The 20,595-nt window shown below is 45.4% G+C and overlaps 1 protein-coding gene across 2 annotated transcripts in view; it reads left to right on the top strand.

Annotated features, from left to right (window-relative positions):
- Positions 1 to 4,520: 4,520 nt before the first annotated feature.
- The window catches only part of PASD1 (PAS domain containing repressor 1), a 100,026-nt gene continuing 83,951 nt past the window's right edge, over positions 4,521 to 20,595 (top strand). Inside the window, exon 1 of one of the 2 annotated variants that reach the window (XM_077922245.1) lies at positions 4,521 to 5,004. The gene's annotated coding sequence lies outside the window, so the exon portion shown is untranslated. Of the gene's footprint in view, positions 5,005 to 5,158; positions 5,352 to 20,595 lie in introns of those variants that run through there. The other variant, XM_077922246.1, reaches the window with a different exon arrangement.

The following is a 20,595-nucleotide window of genomic DNA, read 5'->3' as shown; positions in this document are numbered from 1 at the left end:
TACCCTGATACAGCTGCTGCTTCCTATTTGTGGCTTGGATTTTCTCAAGGCTTTCATATCCCAGTGGTGTTCCCGCCTAGGGCTACCGAAGTTGAAAATCAGAAATCTGTCAGAGAGTTGCCTGTTGTCTCTAGGAGAAATATCAGGAAAGAACTGGCTTTGGGTAGGATGGCTGGCCCATTTGCGTGCCCTCCCTACCCAGATTTGCATCTTTCTCCTTTGGGTGTAGTACCTGAAAAGGCCCCAGGTGATTTTCGCTTAATTCCCAACTTATCTTACCCACAGGGTTCATCAGTAAATGATGCTATCCCTCCTGAGTTGTGTTCTGTTAAGTCTGCCGTCTTTGACCAAGTGGTCAAGTTGATCAGGAGTTTCGGGAAGGATACAGTTCTGGCAAAGTGCGACATAGAAGCTGCCTTCCGCTTACTTCCTGTTCATCCACGATTTTAAGTTGCTGGGGTTCTAATTGGATGGAGCTTATTATGTGGATAAGGCTATGCCTATGGGCTGCTCTATATCCTGTGCAGCTTTTGAGGCCTTCAGTACATTTTTGGGACTGGGCTTTGTGTACCAAAACAGGTTTTAGGGGTGTGACCCATTACCTTGATGATTTTTTATTAAATTCTGCAGCCAATTCAGAGGAATGCTTGCTTCTTTTGCATTCTTCTGTTTCCGGCTTTCCTCTTATCCAGGTGTTCACCCTTGGCTGACCTATGCTGGAACCCTGGGTCAGCGCTACCTGCATGGCAGGCAGCTAGTTGAACCAGAGTCTATGCAACCATTCACTTTGTGTAATCAATAAAGTTGTGGCCTAAATTCTGCCAAAAACAAACCAAAAATTTGAGCCATGTGTGAATTCATTTAGGGGGGAGGTTTCTGGGTCTGAACACGCAAAACACTGATCTTAGAGCATAGATGACAGACATAAAATGCTGTTTCTTGGGTGACTTCCTCCACATTCAGTAAGAACACACCTCTTTCTTTCTTGGTTCAAACTCTGAAATACCAGTTCTGCTAGTTTTCAGAGTGGCTCAGTTTGAATCTGAGGGAAATCACCTATTGCCCTGCACCTGTGGCATCCCAATATACCTCCCTCTCCCTCCTCAAAGTTTTGGTGAAAAATAAAGTTACAGTGGTGCCTCGTAAGACGAAAAGAATCCGTTCCGCGATTCTCTTCGTCTTGCGGTTTTTTCGTCTTGCGAAGCAAGCCCATTAGCGGATTAGCGGATTAGCGCTATTAGCGGCTTAGCTGTTAAGCGGCTTAGCGGATCAGCTGATAAGCGGCTTAGCGGCTTAGGTGATCAGATGTTAAGCGGCTTAGCGGATCAGCTGATAAGCGGCTTAGCGGCTTAGGTGATCAGATGTTAAGCGGCTTAGCGGATCAGCTGATAAGCGGCTTAGCGGCTTGGGAAAAGGGGGGGGGAGGAAAAAAACCCTGCAGGAACTCGCAAGACATTTTCGTCTTGCGAAGCAAGCCCATAGGAAATTCGTTTTGCGAAGCACCTCCAAAACAGAAAACCCTTTTGTCTAGCGGGTTTTCCGTCTTGCGAGGCATTCGTCTTGCGGGGCACCACTGTATTATATAGCCTTGGCAGAATACCGAATGATGCCTCAGTTTCAGAGGGAAACCACTTTAAATGTTTTTTTATGACCTCTCTAGGGAAGCCTACCTGGTTCCACCTTCCCTCGCTTTTCTGCTAATTGTTAAAGCATAGCTATTTCAAGCTCTCTCTTTTTCCCCAAGGCTTCATTCTAACCCTTTTTGAAGTTATGCGCTGATGTATCTTCTTAATTACTGCATTCTTTGGTTGCATTGTTTAATGTGTTGTTGTATTATTAATAATACAAATCAAACAGGGTGTTAGCTGCCTTGTATACTAATATTTTAATTTTCCTTGTTTACTAGAAACATTTTAAATAAATAAATAAATCGTACTTACTGACCTTCAGGGTTTGTTGTACAGTATAGATTATAATGGAGTGTATTTGAAATGGTTTGAACACCTTGGATGAGTTAATTACGATTAGCTACCATGCCTACACACAGAGCAATACCTCACTGGTCAAATTTCTTTCTGTTGGGAGTTTTAAAGCCAGTGCTAGAAAGAAAAATAAATTAAGGTGGCATCCCTAGCAATGAAGGAAAGGGGAAATTGCTGTCTCTGAATGTTCACAAAAATAAAGGTAAAGGTAAAGGTACCCCTGCTGGTACGGGCCAGTCGTGTCCGACTCTAGGGTTGTGCACTCATCTCACTCTAAAGGCCGGGAGCCAGCGCTGTCCGAAGACACTTCCGGGTCACGTGGCCAGCGTGACAAGCTGCATCTGGCGAGCCAGCGCAGCACACGGAACGCCGTTTACCTTCCCGCTAGTAAGCGGTCCCTATTTATCTACTTGCACCCGAGGGTGCTTTCGAACTGCTAGGTTGGCAGGCGCTGGGACCGAACGACGGGAGCGCACGCCGCCGCGGGGATTCAAACCGCCGACCTTTGATCGGCAAGTCCTAGGTGCTGAGGCTTTAACCCACAGCGCCACCCGCGTCCCCCTGGTTCACAAAAATAGATAGGGCTTAACTCAGTCTTTCCCTGCTCTGGAATCTTTTCTTCCTGTGAAAGACGGACTGTTTGTTAAGAGAAATGGCACTTTCCGTCCACTGCAGGGCATTCCTCCCCCCTCCCCCCCCCCCAGTTCTTGTATCGTGTTCCAGGTTTGAGAAGTGGCATTAACAACTTATCCTAATATTTACCTTTTAACAATATTTAAGTTCAAAAAGATTTCATGTGATTGTGTCTGCTAGGCTAATATATGCAAAGTACTGGAAATGAGCAAACAACTTCAAAGAAAAAGTAATCCAGCATTAAAGGAGTGGGTCACAAAACTGGAACATGTCTGAATGAAACTGAAAATGATTTACATCTTACTGCAATGTCAAGACGAAAAAATACTGTTGTTCTTTTTTCCCCTTGCTTAGAATGGGAGTGTTAAACCACTCCCTCAATAAAACGGTGTGTGCCTCTGCTTAAGTTATTTGCTTATTTTTGTGATATTATTCTCCTATTTTATTATTTTGCTAATTCGCCCATTTCAGTGCTTTAATGTTTGCAAGCTGCTTTTAAACAGAAAAGATGCAAACTATATATATTACGTATATATAATTGTATTGCATATATACAAGTGAAGCCTGGACACACTTTGTACATGCTTGGAGAAACTGTTAGCCCAGCAATGTTGTGAAGCTGTGCAGTTTGAAGGGAAGGCTTCGTAGCTCAGTGGCGAAGCACCTGCTTGGCATGCAGAAGGCCTCAGGTTCAATCCTTGGCATCTGCTTAGTTGGGGCTCAGTATATTAAGCTGAATAAAATCAGTTTTCCCTCCTCCTGGGTGTGCCAAAAGCAAGAGAATGAGAAACAAATTCTGTGTGGGTTCTAATGAAGCCATCACAAATACACACATCCACAGGACCATCTAATGAAGCCATCACAAATACACAGATCCAAAACGGCGGGAAAGGAGCAGCCCGTTTGTTCGCCTCGTTCGCGCGCGCGCTCCCTTCCCGAGCGGCCCTGGAGCGCTTGGGCTCTCTCTTCCTCTCTGCCCATGTAGCTGTTGCCACCGACGCTCAGCTCTCGGGCTGACCTACTTTCCACGCCAGATTCCCAGCGTGCCAACCTGGGGAGCGCGCAGCACAGGAGCGCGCAGGAGCGCGACAGAGAGAGCACTGGGAGCCCTTGCTTGTCAACTCTCCGTGGCGGCAGCTCATCCTCGGATGGGACGCCTTGCTACGCTGCGCTGCCTGCTTGATGCTGCTGCCACCGCATCTCGGTCCTTTGGAGTTTGGCTGCCATCACCACTTCAGGAGGGATGTTCCTGAAATGTGTTCTCCCTCCTCCTTGGCTGTGCCGAGCGAGACAGATAAATAAATAGCGCGCGTGCACCCACACTTATACCAAGGCTCTCTTTCAACGTGGGTGGCACTTTCTAGCCACCTCCGCCTGGCTGGGCATGATTGGGATGGCTTCAGTTGAACCCTTCCCCGCCTCCACCCCCCCACCCCCCTCACAGCAACCCAGCTTCCATTACTATCCAATATCTGGACGGGGTGGTGGGCTGGTGGTCCGGCTCTCTTCTGTCAGAGATTCCCATCAAGGCGCGCTCCGTGGGAACATTTCCCCCTCATGCCTAGCGAGTTCCTTTTGCCGGTGCCTGAGGATGCGCTCCTCCTCTCCTTCACGTGCACGAGTAGGTCTCTTAGCCTATCTACCTAAATCTCCCCTCCTCTAAAGTAAGGGAGCTCTTCGTTATGCGCGTCCCACAGCACAGCAGAGGTTCGCTTCCCCGAAGCGCGCCGCCGCCGCCGCCCTACTCGCTTTTGACACAGCTCTTGGCAAAGCGCGCTCTCTCTCTCTGTGTGTGTCTCTTCCTTCCTTTCCTCCAGTCCCGTCCTCCGCCACGGCCCTCCCTTCAAAAGATGTGGCTGGCTGACTAAACTGACTGGACTTCTCCGCGAGCTAGAGGCGCGCGCACGCGCTCCCGGGTCCTACTGACCCAGGAGGAGCGGCGGGAGCGCGCCCGCAGCCCGGGCGATGATGCCAAGGGAGGACGGGCTAACCCCAGCAAGCCGTGCATGTATGTGTGTGTGTGAGTGTGTTGGGGAGTTACACAACCAGTCAGGGCAGATTGCGTGCTGCAAATGTGAGTTTTCCCCAAGTAAGCCAAAGCTCCCGTCTATCTTTCTCCACCTCTTACTTGGACCAACCCCGTCTTCTTGTTTTTATTTTTAATTTTTTTGGGCGCCCCTTCAAGTGCCCTCACTGTTACCACTTTCTGGAGACGTTTCCCTCCGCCCTCCCTTAAACAGTTTTCGTTTTTATTACGGCTGTTGTTGTTATTCTGCTTGGGAAGGCGAGAATCGAAAAGATGATATGTGGTTCCTTCTCCTGGAGGCTGGCACCAGAACTGAGGACCCTCGCTGCTCTTGGTCGGGCATCTTCTTAGAAGAGAAGCTGGGTAAGTTCTTGCACTGGGGGCAGTTCGACTTTCTTTCAAACCGGGGTTCTCCCCCACCCCACCACCCCACCACAGCGCGGTATGTTTGTTTTGCATATTTGCCTGGCATGTGCAGGCAGTCTAGGTACCCGATGTGGGTGGCAACTTACTCTGTGCGGCATAAAAGTTTTGGGTTCTGTGGGTTGTCGGGGTTTATTTGCTCCCCTTGGTTGCAAGGCAATTGCTTTGTTTTGCAACTGCCTTTCCCTTTAATGAAGATGCCTGCAAGGTGAAGGAAATGGATGTGTTGGAAGATTCCCGGTCCGTCCTCGTTTCCTGATCTCCCAAATCGCGCTAAAGTCCTGTTGGTAGGACCTTTTTAAAACTCGCAGCAATGTGTTTCAGCCTGAAAAGTAATTTTCCTTCCTTCTTTCTTTCTTTCTTTCTTTCTTTCTTTCTTTCATAAACCAGTGGAATGTGACAGGTTTTGACATCCAGGGAATCTTTAGCTAGACCAGGGCAGATTGAAATGGTCTTGCTAGGTGTGTATTATAACTTTGAATCAAATCAGAACCATGGAAACAAATGGAGAAGCATCTTTAATTTAAAGTCATCAAGGCTTACCTGTGTCTGAGTAGATTTTGGTGAACAAATAGCATAATTAATTAAAAATTCTATGCATAGTTTGAGTTACTAAGGTATCATATAAGGTATCATATAAGGAAGAAGGCTGTTCCATAGTGTGCCCCGTTTGCTGTAAAAGAGAGTGATTTATCCTAAGTACAGATGAATGTGGTTGTGATGGATGTTGCCAGCTTTCTCAGTCTTTCATTGCAGAAGTCTATTAGAATGGTCCAACAGCAAAGGGGGAAAGCTAAGTCATATTATGGTATATAGATGTTTGATGCTAGGTCAAAAAGTTACTCCCTGTCTGACTTTGCAGACTGATTATAAACAGGGAATTGTGGAAAACTGCTTATCAGCCGACAAAAACTGTAAATTGATTACTCTTGTGAGTGGTTTGTATTAGAAATGTACAGCTAAGCCGTGCCCAGGTGACTCAGGCAGTGTCATAACCATCTTACAGAATGCCTGGCCTTTGTAAAATTACACAATCCCAAATGTCAGATCTGAGCCACCAGATATCCCGTTTTACCAGTCTACCTTAGATCCACCGTAAGTAGATTTAGAGAAGCAGCCCTGCAATGAATTGGAGAAGGAGGAGGAGGAGAAGGAGGAGGAGGAGGAGGAGAGGGGCAGTTGAGATGACATGATAATTAGTTGGGCTGTGATCTTCAAAACATACTTGGGAATAGTGCCATGAGCTTTAGTGGGAATAGTCAAGAACAAGTGGACTGAAAACTACAACTTTAAACAATTGAACAAACATCCTCCTGTTTCAGGAGAGATTTTAGGGGGATGGGGTTGGTATTAGCAAACCTTTTTAGCAAGGTGCACTTGAAAACAGACATCATTATCCACAGACATCCTTAAAAAGGGTGCAGTAGGAATATGCTAAGAGGGAAGAGATTTATTACAGGGAGATTATTTTACCTTGCCCAGTAAAAGCAGTGTTGATCTAATTAGTGAGACAAAATGTTCCATTTGTTCAGACTCTGAAATGTCAGGAGTCATTCTGTTTCTTAAAGACAACAACAAAAACCCATACTGCTAATTCACCTGTAGTTGCCTACCCTAATTTATGGGATTCTTTTCTGCTAATACCTGGGGCTTTGGATAGGTCCATCACCTGATGAAATATATCTTAGCTGATTGGTTGTATGAATTTTAATTGATTCACCAATTAATTAAAGGCAGACGAATCTGCAAAAACGCACATGCAAGGAAATCAATACTGCTGAAAAGAAAGTAAGTAAAATGATTTACTTAAAAAGAGGGATTAGCTCCTGTATGAAGCAGAATAATGTGGTATCTAATAGCAGATTTTTTAAAAAATAGATATTTTAATACAAAAACTGTGCATAGAGTGTTTTGCAATACATAGTTTTTTGTAAGCCCTTGTAACACTTTTTTTTCAAAAAAGTCTGCTGTTAATCAGCGTTAACATATTTTTAGTAAATCAAGTGGTGTTTTTTTAACAAAACAAAAAAACAAAACACTGATTAATGTTAAACCATTTAATGGCCTAATAGTGCACATCTATGCTCAAAGTAAAGGCATGCTGTGTTCCTCAAAAATAAAGCCCATTGAACTCAGTGTAATTTACTTACAAATGTTACAGCTCTAGTTTTGGACTACTAAGCAGCTTTTAAGATCCAATATCAAAATTGGTATGGACAAGTTTGATGCAAACAGTGTACCATCTTATGGGGGGGGGGAGGAAAAGCACTTGTACAGTATAATAAAAGGTAAAGGTACCCCTGCCTGTACGGGCCAGTCTTGCCAGACTCTGGGGTTGTGCGCCCATCTCACTCAAGAGGCCGGGGGCCAGCACTGTCCAGAGACACTTCCGGGTCACGTGGCCAGCGTGACATCGCTGCTCTGGCGAGCCAGAGCCGCACACAGAAACGCCGTTTACCTTCCCGCTAGAAAGCGGTCCCTATTTATCTACTTGCACCCGGGGGTGCTTTCGAACTGCTAGGTTGGCAGGCGCTGGGACCGAATGACGGGAGCGCACCCCGCCGCGGGGATTCGAACCGCCGACCTTTCGATCGGCAAGCCCTAGGCGCTGAGGCTTTTACCCACAGCGCCACCCGCATCCCTTTTGTACAGTATAATAGGTGTGGGGAAATCTGAGGCGCCAAATTCAGCCCCCCAAAGTCACTCTATTTGGCCCTGGAGATTTGCTCCAGGCCACCCCCTTTTACAAGGTCATGCCCTTGTCATGTCAGGCCACACCCCTCTCTCAACCCGCCCCGCCCTGCACTCTCAAGTCATTTTGACTGACTGGAGCAGGCTTCCTCAACCTCGGCCCTCCAGATGTTTTGAGACTACAATTCCCATCCCCCCGACCACTGGTCCTGCTAGCTAGGGATCATGGGAGTTGTAGGCCAAAAGCATCTGGAGGGCTGAGGTTGAGGAAGCCTGGTCTGGAGTGTATCAGTGAAATGTAATAATGCCTCTTGCTTGCCTAGGTAGAAAAAACAGTGTGACTCTAAGGGAGACTATGAAAAGATGTGTGTGGTGTAAAAAACAACAACCCCTCTATACAGCCCATGAGCTATGAACATCCTTGTTTCCTTAGATTCTCAACCTGTGCACAGCGGCAGAGGAACCCGCTCGGGTGCCTGGGGTGAGCTGCCCATAGGGGCGGGGTGAGCCATCCATAAGGGCAGGGCAAGTTGCCCGTAGGGGCAGGGCACACCACGGGGCCTCTGGAGTCTGCCTGCCTCCTCCCACTCCGCCGCCCTATGGCTGGGAGGGCGGCAGCAGGTGTACAGTTTGGGCAGGAGAGACGCGTGGCTCAGGCACGCTGCAGGCCCCGCTAGTGCCACCCGGCATTTTGTCACCCCACCTGGGGTGACCCGCACCCACCACCCACCCCTTCCTCCACCCCTTCCTGTGCATTTCAAAGGCTCATAAGTGATTTATTGATAGAAAATGAAGGCGTTGGCATGTTCAGATGCTTGGACACTGGTGCAGAGTGGTTCCAGAGACCCGTAGCCATCAGGATTTGAGCTACTATATTCATCAGATGCTGTGGCCTGTGTGGGGTAGTGGTTAGAGTTAGTGCTTCAAGTTCAGAAGGGGACTTTGGACTAGTCAATACCTCCCAGCCTAACTTACCTCCCAGGGTTGTTGTGGGAATCAAATGATGAGGTGAATCACGTCCACCACATTGGGCTCCTTGGCGAGAGAAAAGTGGGATACAGTGGTACCTCGGGTTACATATGCTTCAGGTTACATACGCTTCAGGTTACAGACTCCGCTAACCCAGAAATAGTACCTTGGGTTAAGAACTTTGCTCCAGGATGAGAACCGAAATGGGGCTCCGGCAGTGCAGCAGCAGCAGGAGGCCCCATTAGCTAAAGTGGTGCTTCAGGTTAAGAACAGTTTCCGGTTAAGAACGGACCTGCGGAACGAATTAAGTACGTAACCAGAGGTACCACTGTATAAAAAATAAATATAAAAAAGCACAGGTAGGCAACTTTGCCACCCAAAGGCTGCATGCATCCCTGATGTCATTTTATGTGGTCTTCTTAGGACCATAGAAGGCTTGTCATGTACCAAGTTAGAACATTCGTCCACAGACGGTATTTAACACCCACCAGATTGGTGAAAATGTCTTAAAAAAGTAAAAAGAGGTATTAAGTTGGAAGTGTGAAGAAAATGAAGGATCCCTTTGCCACATTTGGTGGTCCTGTAAAGTAATTAAAGAATATTGGAAAACTATATATAATGAATTTAAAAATGTATTTTTTAAAAAAACTTTTCCCAAAGACACCTGAGATTTTCCTCTTGGGAGTGGTAACAACGGATGTCTCCCCCCCCCCAAAAAAAAAAACACACAAAAGAGTTTATTACTATACACCATTGCCACAGCTAGAACCTTATTGGCACAAAGGTGGAGAACAACTCTAGTACCCACTAAGGAAGAATGGCAGTGTAAAATGCTCGAGTATGCTGAACTGTCTGGTCTGATGAACAGGATAAGAGAAAATGAAGATAACGAATACAAGGAGGAATAGATAATGTTTATTGACTATTTCAGGCACCAGTATAGACAAATACACAGCTTAGCAGGTCTCGAGTAAATCCAGCAGAGTTGAAACATATATTTTTAACAGATAACAAATTGGATGATTAAAAAGGTGTGGATTACATGGAGTAGCAGAAAAGCAAAGGAACCAGGAAAAGTGTGGAAGGGAAGTCATACGGTACATGTATACATACCGTATTTGGTATGAAGATGTAAGTGGGACAGGGGGAGAGGAGGGGGCTTAAAGATGCTCTTTGTTCCTGTTTTGGAAAATGCAAATTTAAAAAAATGGGGGGGGGGAGAACATTTGTCTTTGTGCACTGTACACTGACTGGGTCTCCAGGGTTTTAGGCAGGAGGCATTCCCAGCTATACCTGAAGATGCCAGGGACTGAACTTTGTACCTTTTGCAGGAATAGTAGATGTTCTGATCTTTTCCTATTCCTACATCCCATCAGGGCAGCTTCCTTCCCGTTTGCCTCCTTATTTTCCTGGACTTTTAAAAGCTCTCCCTCACTCTTTCTGTGCAGTTTTAGATCAGTTGGAAGGGGCAGTTTTTCGCACCATGAAAGTAGACGGTTTTCGATTAAATTATTGCTTGTGTGGCTTGTATATGTTTTATTCACCAGCTGTCTGAGAAAAAAAGTGCATAGGCTTCTACCATACATGTGTGAGAAACTACTTTCACTTGAAAAGCAGTATACATATTTGAGAGTAACTGCTTCAACCCCAGTGGGGCTTACCTCTGAGTAGAACTTCGTAGGATTGAGATTCTCAGTTAGTCATAGAGAAAACTAAAGCAGGGTTGCTTCTCACTCCATCCATCATTAGCTCTGTCTCTGCCCACTATGGAATGGGTTCCTAGAGGAATGAATGAATGAATGAATAATTAAAAGAAAATAAATAAATGTTACCCTTCCTGATCCAGACCACTCCATTTAAAGTACATTACGGCAGTTTGGGGTGCAATCCTAACCATATGTACTCAGATGTGAAACCTATTGAATTCAATGGGTCTTACTCCCAGATAAGTGGGACTAAGATTGCAGCCATTTTTATTTTTATTTTGGTGAAGACAGCTTGAATCAGAAAGCCTTTTGGGTGGAGTTGGAGGCAGGGATTCAACAGAAATAAAATACAGGAGGGGGGCAGGTAAGCCCCACCCCACATAATTGATCACAAGATGTGGCATTCACACCATTTGAATAGCCATGCCTATCGACTTTGGGGTTTTCTTTTGGGGAGTGGGTTAGGATGAAAGGACCTCGGCTTCTAGGAGTTGTCCTAGCAAGTAGGCCTGATGACCACTCCGGTGTCTTTTATATTCTTTATTTATATTCTTTATTAAAAATAAAAAAGAATTATAAGACGAAAGAAGAAGAAAAGGGGGAAAGAAAACTTATAAACTTACAAGATTGTTATTATACTCATCCTAAACCTGGAATAGGGGACGCGGGTGGCACTGTGGGTTAAACCACAGAGCCTAGGACTTGCCGATCAGAAGGTCAGCGGTTCGAATCCCCGCGACGGGGTGAGCTCCCGTTGCTCGGTCCCTGCTCCTGCCAACCTAGCAGTTTGAAAGCACGTCAAAGTGCAAGTAGATAAATAGGTACCGCTCCGGCGGGAAGGTAAATGGCGATTCCGTGTGCTGCTCTGGTTCGTCAGAAGCAGCTTAGTCATGCTGGCCCCGTGACCTGGAAGCTGTACGCCAGCTCCCTCGGCCAATAAAGTGAGATGAGCGCCGCAGCCCCAGAGTCAGTTACAACCGGACCTAATGGTCAGGGGTCCCTTTACCTTTAACTTTTAAACCTGGAATATTGCACCACTTGGAGATTGCAGTGGTATGCAACACTATTTTAGGTTTCTCCCTAACTAGCCAGTTTTCTGCGTTGGAGGACTTTTCCATCCTTCCATGCGGGAGTATTTGGGCATCTTGGTTCTAGTTGCAGTCGGAAGTTGCACAGTGATTTTTTTCCTTCTTCTACTGCGTAGTAATAACAATCTATGGTTTTCAGTGGTAGCTTTCTACTTTAAGCCCCCCCCCCTTTTTTACCTGACAAGTGCCGGCAAATATTGAAGTGTTATTGAACCAAAAATCTTCTCCCCATATGCATTGCTCTTAATTTACTGCCCTTTGTATGTATTTATGGTGGTGTAAACACCAGCAGGATCTGCCCCAATGGATTTCAGTTTTCCAGTAACATCCAGGCTTGTACCATCGATGTTGGAGAAGACTCACCATTCTGTATCACAGCTGTACTGCCAGCCTCGGAGACAGAAGCATGCTGTTACAAGTATTGCTCTTTGCAAAAGCACTTTAAGGAGGAAATGAAAGTTCATTGAATTTAACAAAGTTTTCTTGTTTACTTCAGTGACTAATAATGTCCTGAACCGTATCCTAAACCCATCAGCTCTCTTACAACTGTTGATATGTTCAGAATGCTGTTAGGGACATGGAACTAGAGAACATTTACCTCTGTTCTATTGCTATAGCTGTGTTTCCTCCCCTGTTTTTTACACTCAGTGGGTTGTAGTCTAGTCAGAGTAAAACCCACTGAAACTAATGAACATAATTTACATGGACATATCAGTTTCAAGGGGTCTACTCTAATTTAGTTAAGCACAACCCCAAATCTAATGCCAAATGAATTCTGATCATGTTTAAGTAAGCGTCTGCAGCCAAGATTACAATCTGAATCACTGGGACTTACTTCTTCTTAGATGTACATAATTTTGGACTTTTAAGAACATGGAGAGTGACCTTTTATCTGATCAGACTGTGTCTGCTCTGCTGGGTTTCAGAAAGAGATCTTCCCCATCATGTGCTAACCCAGTGGATGCCTTGAATGATGGTCAGGGGTGCCGCGGGCAACACTGGCCTCTGTCCCTCTTTCCTTCCCTCCCTCCTCTGATGCCCTCTTGTGTCTCTGCCTCCCAAAGACTTGCACAGTTGTTTGTTGCAGCAGCCCTCGCTACAAGTGAATGGTGCCTCTGGGGCTGACCAAGGGATGCTTCCCAAGCCCCTGTGGGGCAGTGTGAGGAGACACCTCTCTTTGGGGCTGGGCTGGGGCCAGCTTAGAGACCAAGGGCAGCAGCAACGACTGCCCAGAGGACTCCCAAGGAGAGGAGAGAGGAGAGAAGGCTGAGGGAACACTCCACATGGGAGGGTGCTCAAAAAGGGGTAAGGAGTTGCCAGCTCTGCAGGCAAGGGGTGACTTAGCTGGGCTCCTGAACCCCAAAGGGGTGCCGTAGAAAGAATGCAGTTGGTCAAGGGGGCCGTGGACTCAAAAAGGTTGACAATCTCTGAGATTCCTGGGGTTAAATATAGAGCTTTCTGCATGCAAGCGAACCTTTTCATACCACTGATCTATTACTCTGTCTTATTGGTTGGCTGCCCCCCTGCTCACCACCACCTTTGCCACTCATTTCCAGTTCCGTATGGGACTGGACTTGGATTCAAGTGGCTCTACTATTCTTTTTTAATTTAGTGCTGTGGCCAATCATTGTGTGTGCATGTGTATATATATGCATGTGTGTCTTAAGGATCTGAATAGTAAGGCTATTGTACACATTAAAATGCAGTGGGGTTGTTTCTTCCCACTGTGTTTCAAGACACATTTTTATGTTTTTGCACACACCAGAGGGGGGGCAGGGAAGTCTTCAACAGACGCACATTACTTCTTTGGTTTCCCCATGCTTGCAGCCCTCCTGAACTCCTTTTCATAGAAGCTGCTATCTGCACATGTGCAAAGGCTGTCTCAAATGTACACACCTCAGCCTAACCACAGCTTACATGAATCAGATGGAAGCTGGTTTGAGGGAAAGCATAGCAAACAAGAGTGTTTCTCAAGAAACTGCATATGGATTGTAGCTAACATCATGCGTACCCAAAGTCACCAGCAGTAGCAGCACACTGGAGCCAAAGTTAATGATAATGTGTACACAGCCTATATCTTTGTCAATGTGTATACATAAATTACTCATCATGAAAATCTACAACCCCCTTTTCTCATTTGCATGCCCACATGTGTCATTGTAGCACATCAGTGGCCTGGAACCAACTCTGTTCTGGTTTAGATAAGCTTCATTGCTTTCATTTGCTGAAGAAGAAGAAGGCTTATTCACCGTAAGCGATCACTTGAGTGCTCATTCATTCATTTCACGTATTTCTATCCTTCCTATCAGTTTTAAGCTGTTCAAGTTACCTTCCAGCATTAAAACCACACATAGATTGCAATTAAAAACACAGGAAAGAATGTTGTGAAAATACAGTCCATAAAATAGCATTGGCGGTAATAAAAATGCAGAAATCACCGTTCATTAAAGGCAAATGAAATTGTTTTGCATTGGTGTCTAAAACCCAAAGGATCTGGAGCCAGGCATGCATATCCTGGAAGCCAGTTCTGTAGACTGGGTGGGAGTAAATAAAAAAATGTAATTTGCAGTTGCCACACCAGTTTTTGTAGTCCCATCAGCACCCCCCCTTCCCTTAAAGCAAATTCCATCTTCAAGAGAGGGGTTTCTACAGGACCTCAGCCATAAATCATCACACACATACCCAGCTGATGCAATTTCTTCTTTTTTGTTTTAAAGAAAACCCTGCATGTTAGACTCATTTAATGACTGGTTCTTCCTGCCCTCTGCAACTCGTGTGCAGTTTGCCCAGAGATGGCTCTCGTCCACTTATTTCTGATCATGAACCAGCTGCACAGACTTGTTATTTCCATTTGCATAAGGGAGATGTTTAATACACCCCCTCACCCCCTCCATCTCAGTCCACCATGTACCGATGCATCTTCTGACCCCCATAACAAGGCTGTAAATATCTGCAGAAAGTAAAGGTGGGGGTGCATGTTAATTGTTTGGGCTTGTTTTGCCTGTGTGTGAGATGCTTCTGTCAGACCAGAGGTGAATGTGTTATTCCTCTTCTAGTGCACATCAGGTCCTTTAAAAAATGGGCAAAGGGAAGCACACAGCACATAAAACTGCACTAGGGTGTGAAGTCTTGGATGTTCTCCCTCCAGAGGAACAACTGTTTTTTCAAAGGAATTGTGGATGTAAAATATACACCGCCTCCTCTTTCTGCTAGGAACTGAAAACAATTTAAGATTCTTAGCCTGGAGCATAGATTTGACAGCTGATAAGCTGTCCTCTTCCTAGAATTTGAAATAGCAGTGCACTCTCAGAAAGTAATAAAAGAGGAAGTCTGATTTACCTCCCTCTGGTAAGTTATCTGATCTTATTTTGCTTCTCTTACTCTTGAAGTCAGGGGCATGGCTTCCAAGTTTACATTTTTACTATGTGCCTCTCTCAGCAGATGCAACACGTGTTATTAACTCTTCAGTTACCACGACGACTTGCATGAGTCAGCATTTTTTTAAAACAGTAAATCTGATCTTCTCTTTAGCAGCAGACAGCAGTTTAGAGACTGTGGTAGATATTTCCTGTTTTCTATATTGATTTAATGACAGGGAGTCAATGGGCAAATTGAGTTGCCAAAAATAGTAATTTATGACTGCTGGCTGCTGATTGATGTTTGTATTGAACAAGTCACATTTGTTAATACTGGAAGATTGCTGGACATCTTAATTTAGGAGTTCTCTACTAACTGAATAATGAGGCACTTAATTTTGCAAAAACCACAAGGCTATTATTATTACAAGTGATTGTTTTGATACAGTAATCTCTCTTCTTCGGCAGGGGTTTTGTTCCAAGAGTTCCACATACAGTATACACAAAAATCATGTATAGTATACTGAAACTTTTGGAGCTGCCCCATGGCTATCTGTTGAGGGGAAGAAACAGAACATCTTTAACACTCCCAGCCAGTGTGCTGAGCCAGCCTTGGCCAGCAGGCAAGGTGGAGAGCTTAAAAGTTCTCGCTTGGTGTTACCCAGTGCAAAAAGAGCTTTTAAACTCTTTGCCTCGTCCGCACAGCATGCTGACTCTTGGAAGGCTAGGGATGCTCATGAGAGGTCTCACCTGGATTGCCCTGCAAAATCTCATGAGAGCATCCCAGAGCCAGTACACTGAGGGGGGCCTTGCATTTGTGCTGGGTAACCCAAGTGGACCCCATGAAAATAGCCTTTAAGCTCTCTGCCTTGCTTAGCATATGACTTGCACAAATTCAACCAGCCCACCCTCAACCGCATTGTCAGAGGCGGCACGACTGGTTCCCCCACAGTGGGTGTCTCGCCGAGGGAGGTGCTGCAGGGCTTTGCAACTATGATGTAGTGGTAAGTGCAGAACGGAAGGCAAGAGGTGGGATGGGGAGCACCAAATTTTGGCCTTGCACAGGGTGCTGCTGAAATTTGGAAAACCAAATGGTTGAAACTGTGCAAGACAGGGGGTTGGACTAGATGACCCTCAGCGGCCCTTCCAACTCTACACATCTATGATTCTATGAAATTAAAATTGAATTTTAAATTGTGGTTTGTTTTTTAATTAATTTGTTATAGTTCTTATTTGCTTATATTATATTTTTCTGATGTGTGTGTGTGTGTGTGTGTGTGTCTTGACATTGATTTGATTTTGCTTTGTGAACTGACCAAGGGATTTCTGCTATGGGATAGGCAAATATATATGCAACGGGATCTTTGAATTCAAGCCTGTGGTATAAGCTTGCCAACTTAACTTTGTACAGTACTTCAGGAATGTAGTTGACTGCAATTAATAATATGGGTGAAGGTGGTTCTTCAGCTAGTTGGGTCAAAAATATTTAGTGCATCTTCTAGAATTCTCAGTAGAGCTCAAGTTGGTGCCACCACTGAGCGGACAAAATAGCACACCTATGGAGGGCAGATATACCGTACTTTCTTCTTTGGTTACCTGACTATACCTTGTGTTTGCATTTATTTATCTCCTTCACAGCTCTTTCTCCATGTTCTTGACAGGTTCCCCCAACTGTTTTGTTTGTATTTTTACCATGTGTCCAATTCCTTAAGGCAAGAGCAGGGAACCCCTGTCATTCTGAGAGCTGCATTCTTCTATGGACAAGTTCAACTTTTTGGAGGCTGCATGCCAGTGGTGGGCAGAGGCAGAAACTGGGTTTAGCCAGAGGCAAAAAGTTTGTGAATGAGTGAGCGCAATGGTTCAGGACCAGTTTTTAGACTGAATTGTCCTTGGTCCTCATGATAGATGACTCTTCAGGAGAGGGACATGGGGAGTGCAATCCTGTTGCTCTTGCTTTGCATCTCAGTGACTTTCAGTACTGTTGACCATGGTTTCCTCTTGAAGCTGGGAGTTGGTGGCACTGTTTTCAATGGCTTCACTTCTACTTAAGGGGCTGACTCAGAAAATAGTGATGGGTGATTATTGGTTTGCCCCCTGGCAGTTGTGCTGTGGGATGTAGCAGGGCATTATTTTGTACCCAATATAAAATAAATAAAGCTGGTGACAATGGTCATTATGAGATTTGGGGCATGGTGTCATCAGTATGCTGATGACACCCAACTCTGTTTCTCTGTTAGATCTCATTCAGCAGACGCTGCAACTGTTCTGAGCTGGTACCTGGATGCAGTGACTGGATGAGAACCAATAAACTGAGACTGAATCCTGGTAAGACTTCATGTGTGAACAGTTCTCAGGACCAGAAGTTGGGGAGTTTCTCAGTTCTGGAGCACTCCCTCTGAAAGAACAGATAGGTAGTTTGGGAGTAGTCCTAGATCTGCCTTCATCACTGGATGCTCATTAACCTCAATGGTGAGGAATGCCAATTATCAATATAAGTTGGTACACCAACTGTGATTTCTTCCCGGACAGGAATAGCTTGACCACTGTGAGTTATGCATTTGTAACCTTGCAATTAGTCTGCAGTAAAGCACTCTGTGGGTCTTCCCTGCACCTTGAAAGCTGGTGCAGAATACTTCAGCCAGGTTATTCAGTGGTGAACCTGGAGTGCCACATTTTTCATCTGTGCTAAGAGAACTGTGTTGGCAGCCAATTAGCTACCCAGCAATGCTCAATATCTTGTTACTAACATACAAAGCTCTGAACAACAATAATGTTTCCTGAAGGACCGGCTGCCCCTGTACAGACCTGCAAGATTGTTAGAGATCTTATTTGGGGAAGATTTTACTTGTGGTACTACACCAGTGACCTGATACTGTATAACATAGCTTTCTATTTTTGTATGTACAGTGGTGCCTCGCAAAACGAAATTAATTCGTTCCGCGAGTTTTGTCGTCTTGCGATTTTTTTCGTCTTGCGAAGCACGGTGTCGGGAAAGTTTTGGAAAAGCTTCAAAAATCACCAAAGTCTTTAAAAACCTCAAAAAAGGCTACGACACCGCGTTCTATGAGTTGCTCCTCGAAGTCAAGTCGCAACTGTATTAACGGTGTTAAGAAAAAGGAAACAAACTTGCAAGATGTTTCCATCTTGCGAAGCAAGCCCATAGGGAAAATCGTCTTGCGAAGCAGCTCAAAAAACCCTTTCGTCTAGCAAGTTTTTTGTCTTGCGAGGCATTCATCTTGCGAGGTACCACTGTACAAGGTAAAGGTAAAGGTACCCCTGCCCGTACGGGCCAGTCTTGACAGACTCTAGGGTTGTGCGCCCATCTCACTCAAGAGGCCAGGGGCCTACGCTGTCCAGAGACACTTCCGGGTCACGTGGCCAGCGTGACGAAGCTGCATCTTGCGAGCCAGCACAGCACATGGAAACACCGTTTACCTTCCCGCCAGTAAGCGGTCCCTATTTATCTACTTGCACCCGGGGGTGCTTTCGAACTGCTAGGTTGGCAGGCGCTGGGACCGAGCAACGGGAGTGCACCCCGCCGCGGGGATTCGAACCGCCGACCTTCCATCGGCAAGCCCTAGGCGCTGAGGCTTTTACCCACAGCGCCACCCGCGTCCCTCTACTGTACACTGTACAATGTCCCTTTAAAAGCAAACCCCATTCCCCATTTATTTTTCTTCCCTTAGAAAGCTGCCTTATAACAAGTCACACCAATGGTCCAAATAGCTCTGCACTGCCTACAGCATTGGTTCTCAGACTCCTCCCCCCCCCCCCCGGCTCACATTTTTAGAATAAAAATTTGCTCATGCCACACTGCATTTCTTATTGATAAGAAGTACATTAGAAAGCAAAAAAAGAAACAACTTCTAGCAGTGCTTGATTTTGAAAAGATATCTATCCATATTATGCAAATAAAATAACATTTTGATGCGATACCACGCTACACTGAAATGTTTCTTTGTTTGTCCCTGAATCTTCCTGCCACACTTGCAATCCCCTCCTGCCAACCAATGTGGCGTGGCACAACCTTTGAGAGCCATGGGTCTTTGGTGCCTGAAAGTAGCTCTCCTGGGTTTCAGACAGTCTTACCTGGAAATGCTAGGAAGTGAATGTGGGTCTTTCTGAACACCAAGCAGGTGCTCTAGCACTGAGCTACATTCTGTTGATTAGAATAAACCTTGCTTCAGACCTGCCAGGGAACTGTGCATAACCCTTTAAATAAACCCATTATATTTACTTAATGGGGAACAACAGACAACAAAGGTGCCACCTTCTCCTAACCTTGACAACTCAGAGAAGGAGGAAGAGGGGGTTAAGAACGCTTTGGCCAACCACCTGTTAGCCCCTCCATAAAGTGGCCAGTTGTCAAAATCCTTGTTGTGCTATGTGGCTTAGCAGCCTTTTGCCAGATGTAATGTTGTTAGGGGATGCGGGTGGCGCTGTGGTCTAAACCACTGAGTCTAGGGCTTGCCGATCAAAAGGTCAGCGGTTTGAATCCCTGTGACGGGGTGAGCTCCCGTTGCTCGGTCCCAGTTCCTGCCAACCTAGCAGTTCAAAAGCACGTCAAAGTGCAAGTAGATAAATAGGTACCGCTCTGGCGGGAAGGTAAACGGCGTTTCCATGAGCTGTTCTGGTTTGCCAGAAGCGGCTTAGTCATGCTGGCATATGAGCTGGAAAAACTGTCTGTGGACAAACATTGGCTCCCTTGGCCATTAAAACGAGATGAGCGCCGCAACCCCTGAGTTGTTCGTGACTGGACTTAACTGTCAGGGGTCCTTTGCCTTTTTAAAGTCGTTAGCAAAGACAAGAGGCCCCCGAGCCACTACCAAAATTGATGCTTTAGTCCACATATTTTCTTTCCATGCAGATGTTGCTAACTGTTAAGAAGGCCATCTAGTTTTGTCTTAGTGATTCTGGGGGTGGCTTGCTGCCCAGCTCTGTTTGAATAGCGAATATCTAACCAAATTCCACTTTCTGCAATTAAGCAGAGAGAAAGGTGCAAAGCCCTTGCAAAATAAACATTTAAAACATGGGTGTCATTCAGATATACTGATCCCTGTGCAAATCTTTTTATTTTTATTTTTACTGCCAAGTCTTAATGTAATGCAAGGAGATAACATAAATGCAATGCAAGTGCTAATGCAAGGAGATAACATAAATAAAGTACCTGTTTCATTACTGTTTTCCAATTTCACATGTAAAACACTGGGAATGATGTTCCACAATAATGGAGTGTGGCTGGATTTTATTGATGACTACATAGGGCAGGCTTCCTTACCACCCCAGGAGACAATTCTTGCTTCTTCTGAAGCTGAAAAGACACATGTGCATTCTTTGAAGTCAGTCTGCTTTTCTTTAACTGTGTGTGCATGCGTAAGCACTGTAAGCCCTGGGAGTAAGCTCCTTGAGGATGGCAGATTTCAAGCTTGTGTCATCACCATGGGGCTCCATTCAAGCTATTAGAAAAGCTCTGCTCAACTTCCAGAGTCACAATTTACATACAGTGGTTTGCCAGGCACCATGTCTTAATGCATTTTTTCCCTCAGCAGCTGTAGTATGTTATTAGAGCGTAATGCGTGATGCCATTGGTATTGGGTTCAGGCAGTTTTGCGGCACTATGATTTATACATATTGCTACCAGGCAGTTGTCAATGCCAGTATCTTCGCCATCTCAGGGACATGTAAGATTTGCCCAAAGACAAGTTGGAATGTGGTTAAGTG

This window comes from Podarcis muralis, chromosome Z (genome assembly GCF_964188315.1).
Source record: "Podarcis muralis chromosome Z, rPodMur119.hap1.1, whole genome shotgun sequence".
Lineage (NCBI taxonomy): Eukaryota > Metazoa > Chordata > Lepidosauria > Squamata > Lacertidae > Podarcis > Podarcis muralis.
The sequence above is the reverse complement of the archived record's forward strand: the minus strand, read 5'-3'. Positions and strand labels throughout refer to the sequence as shown.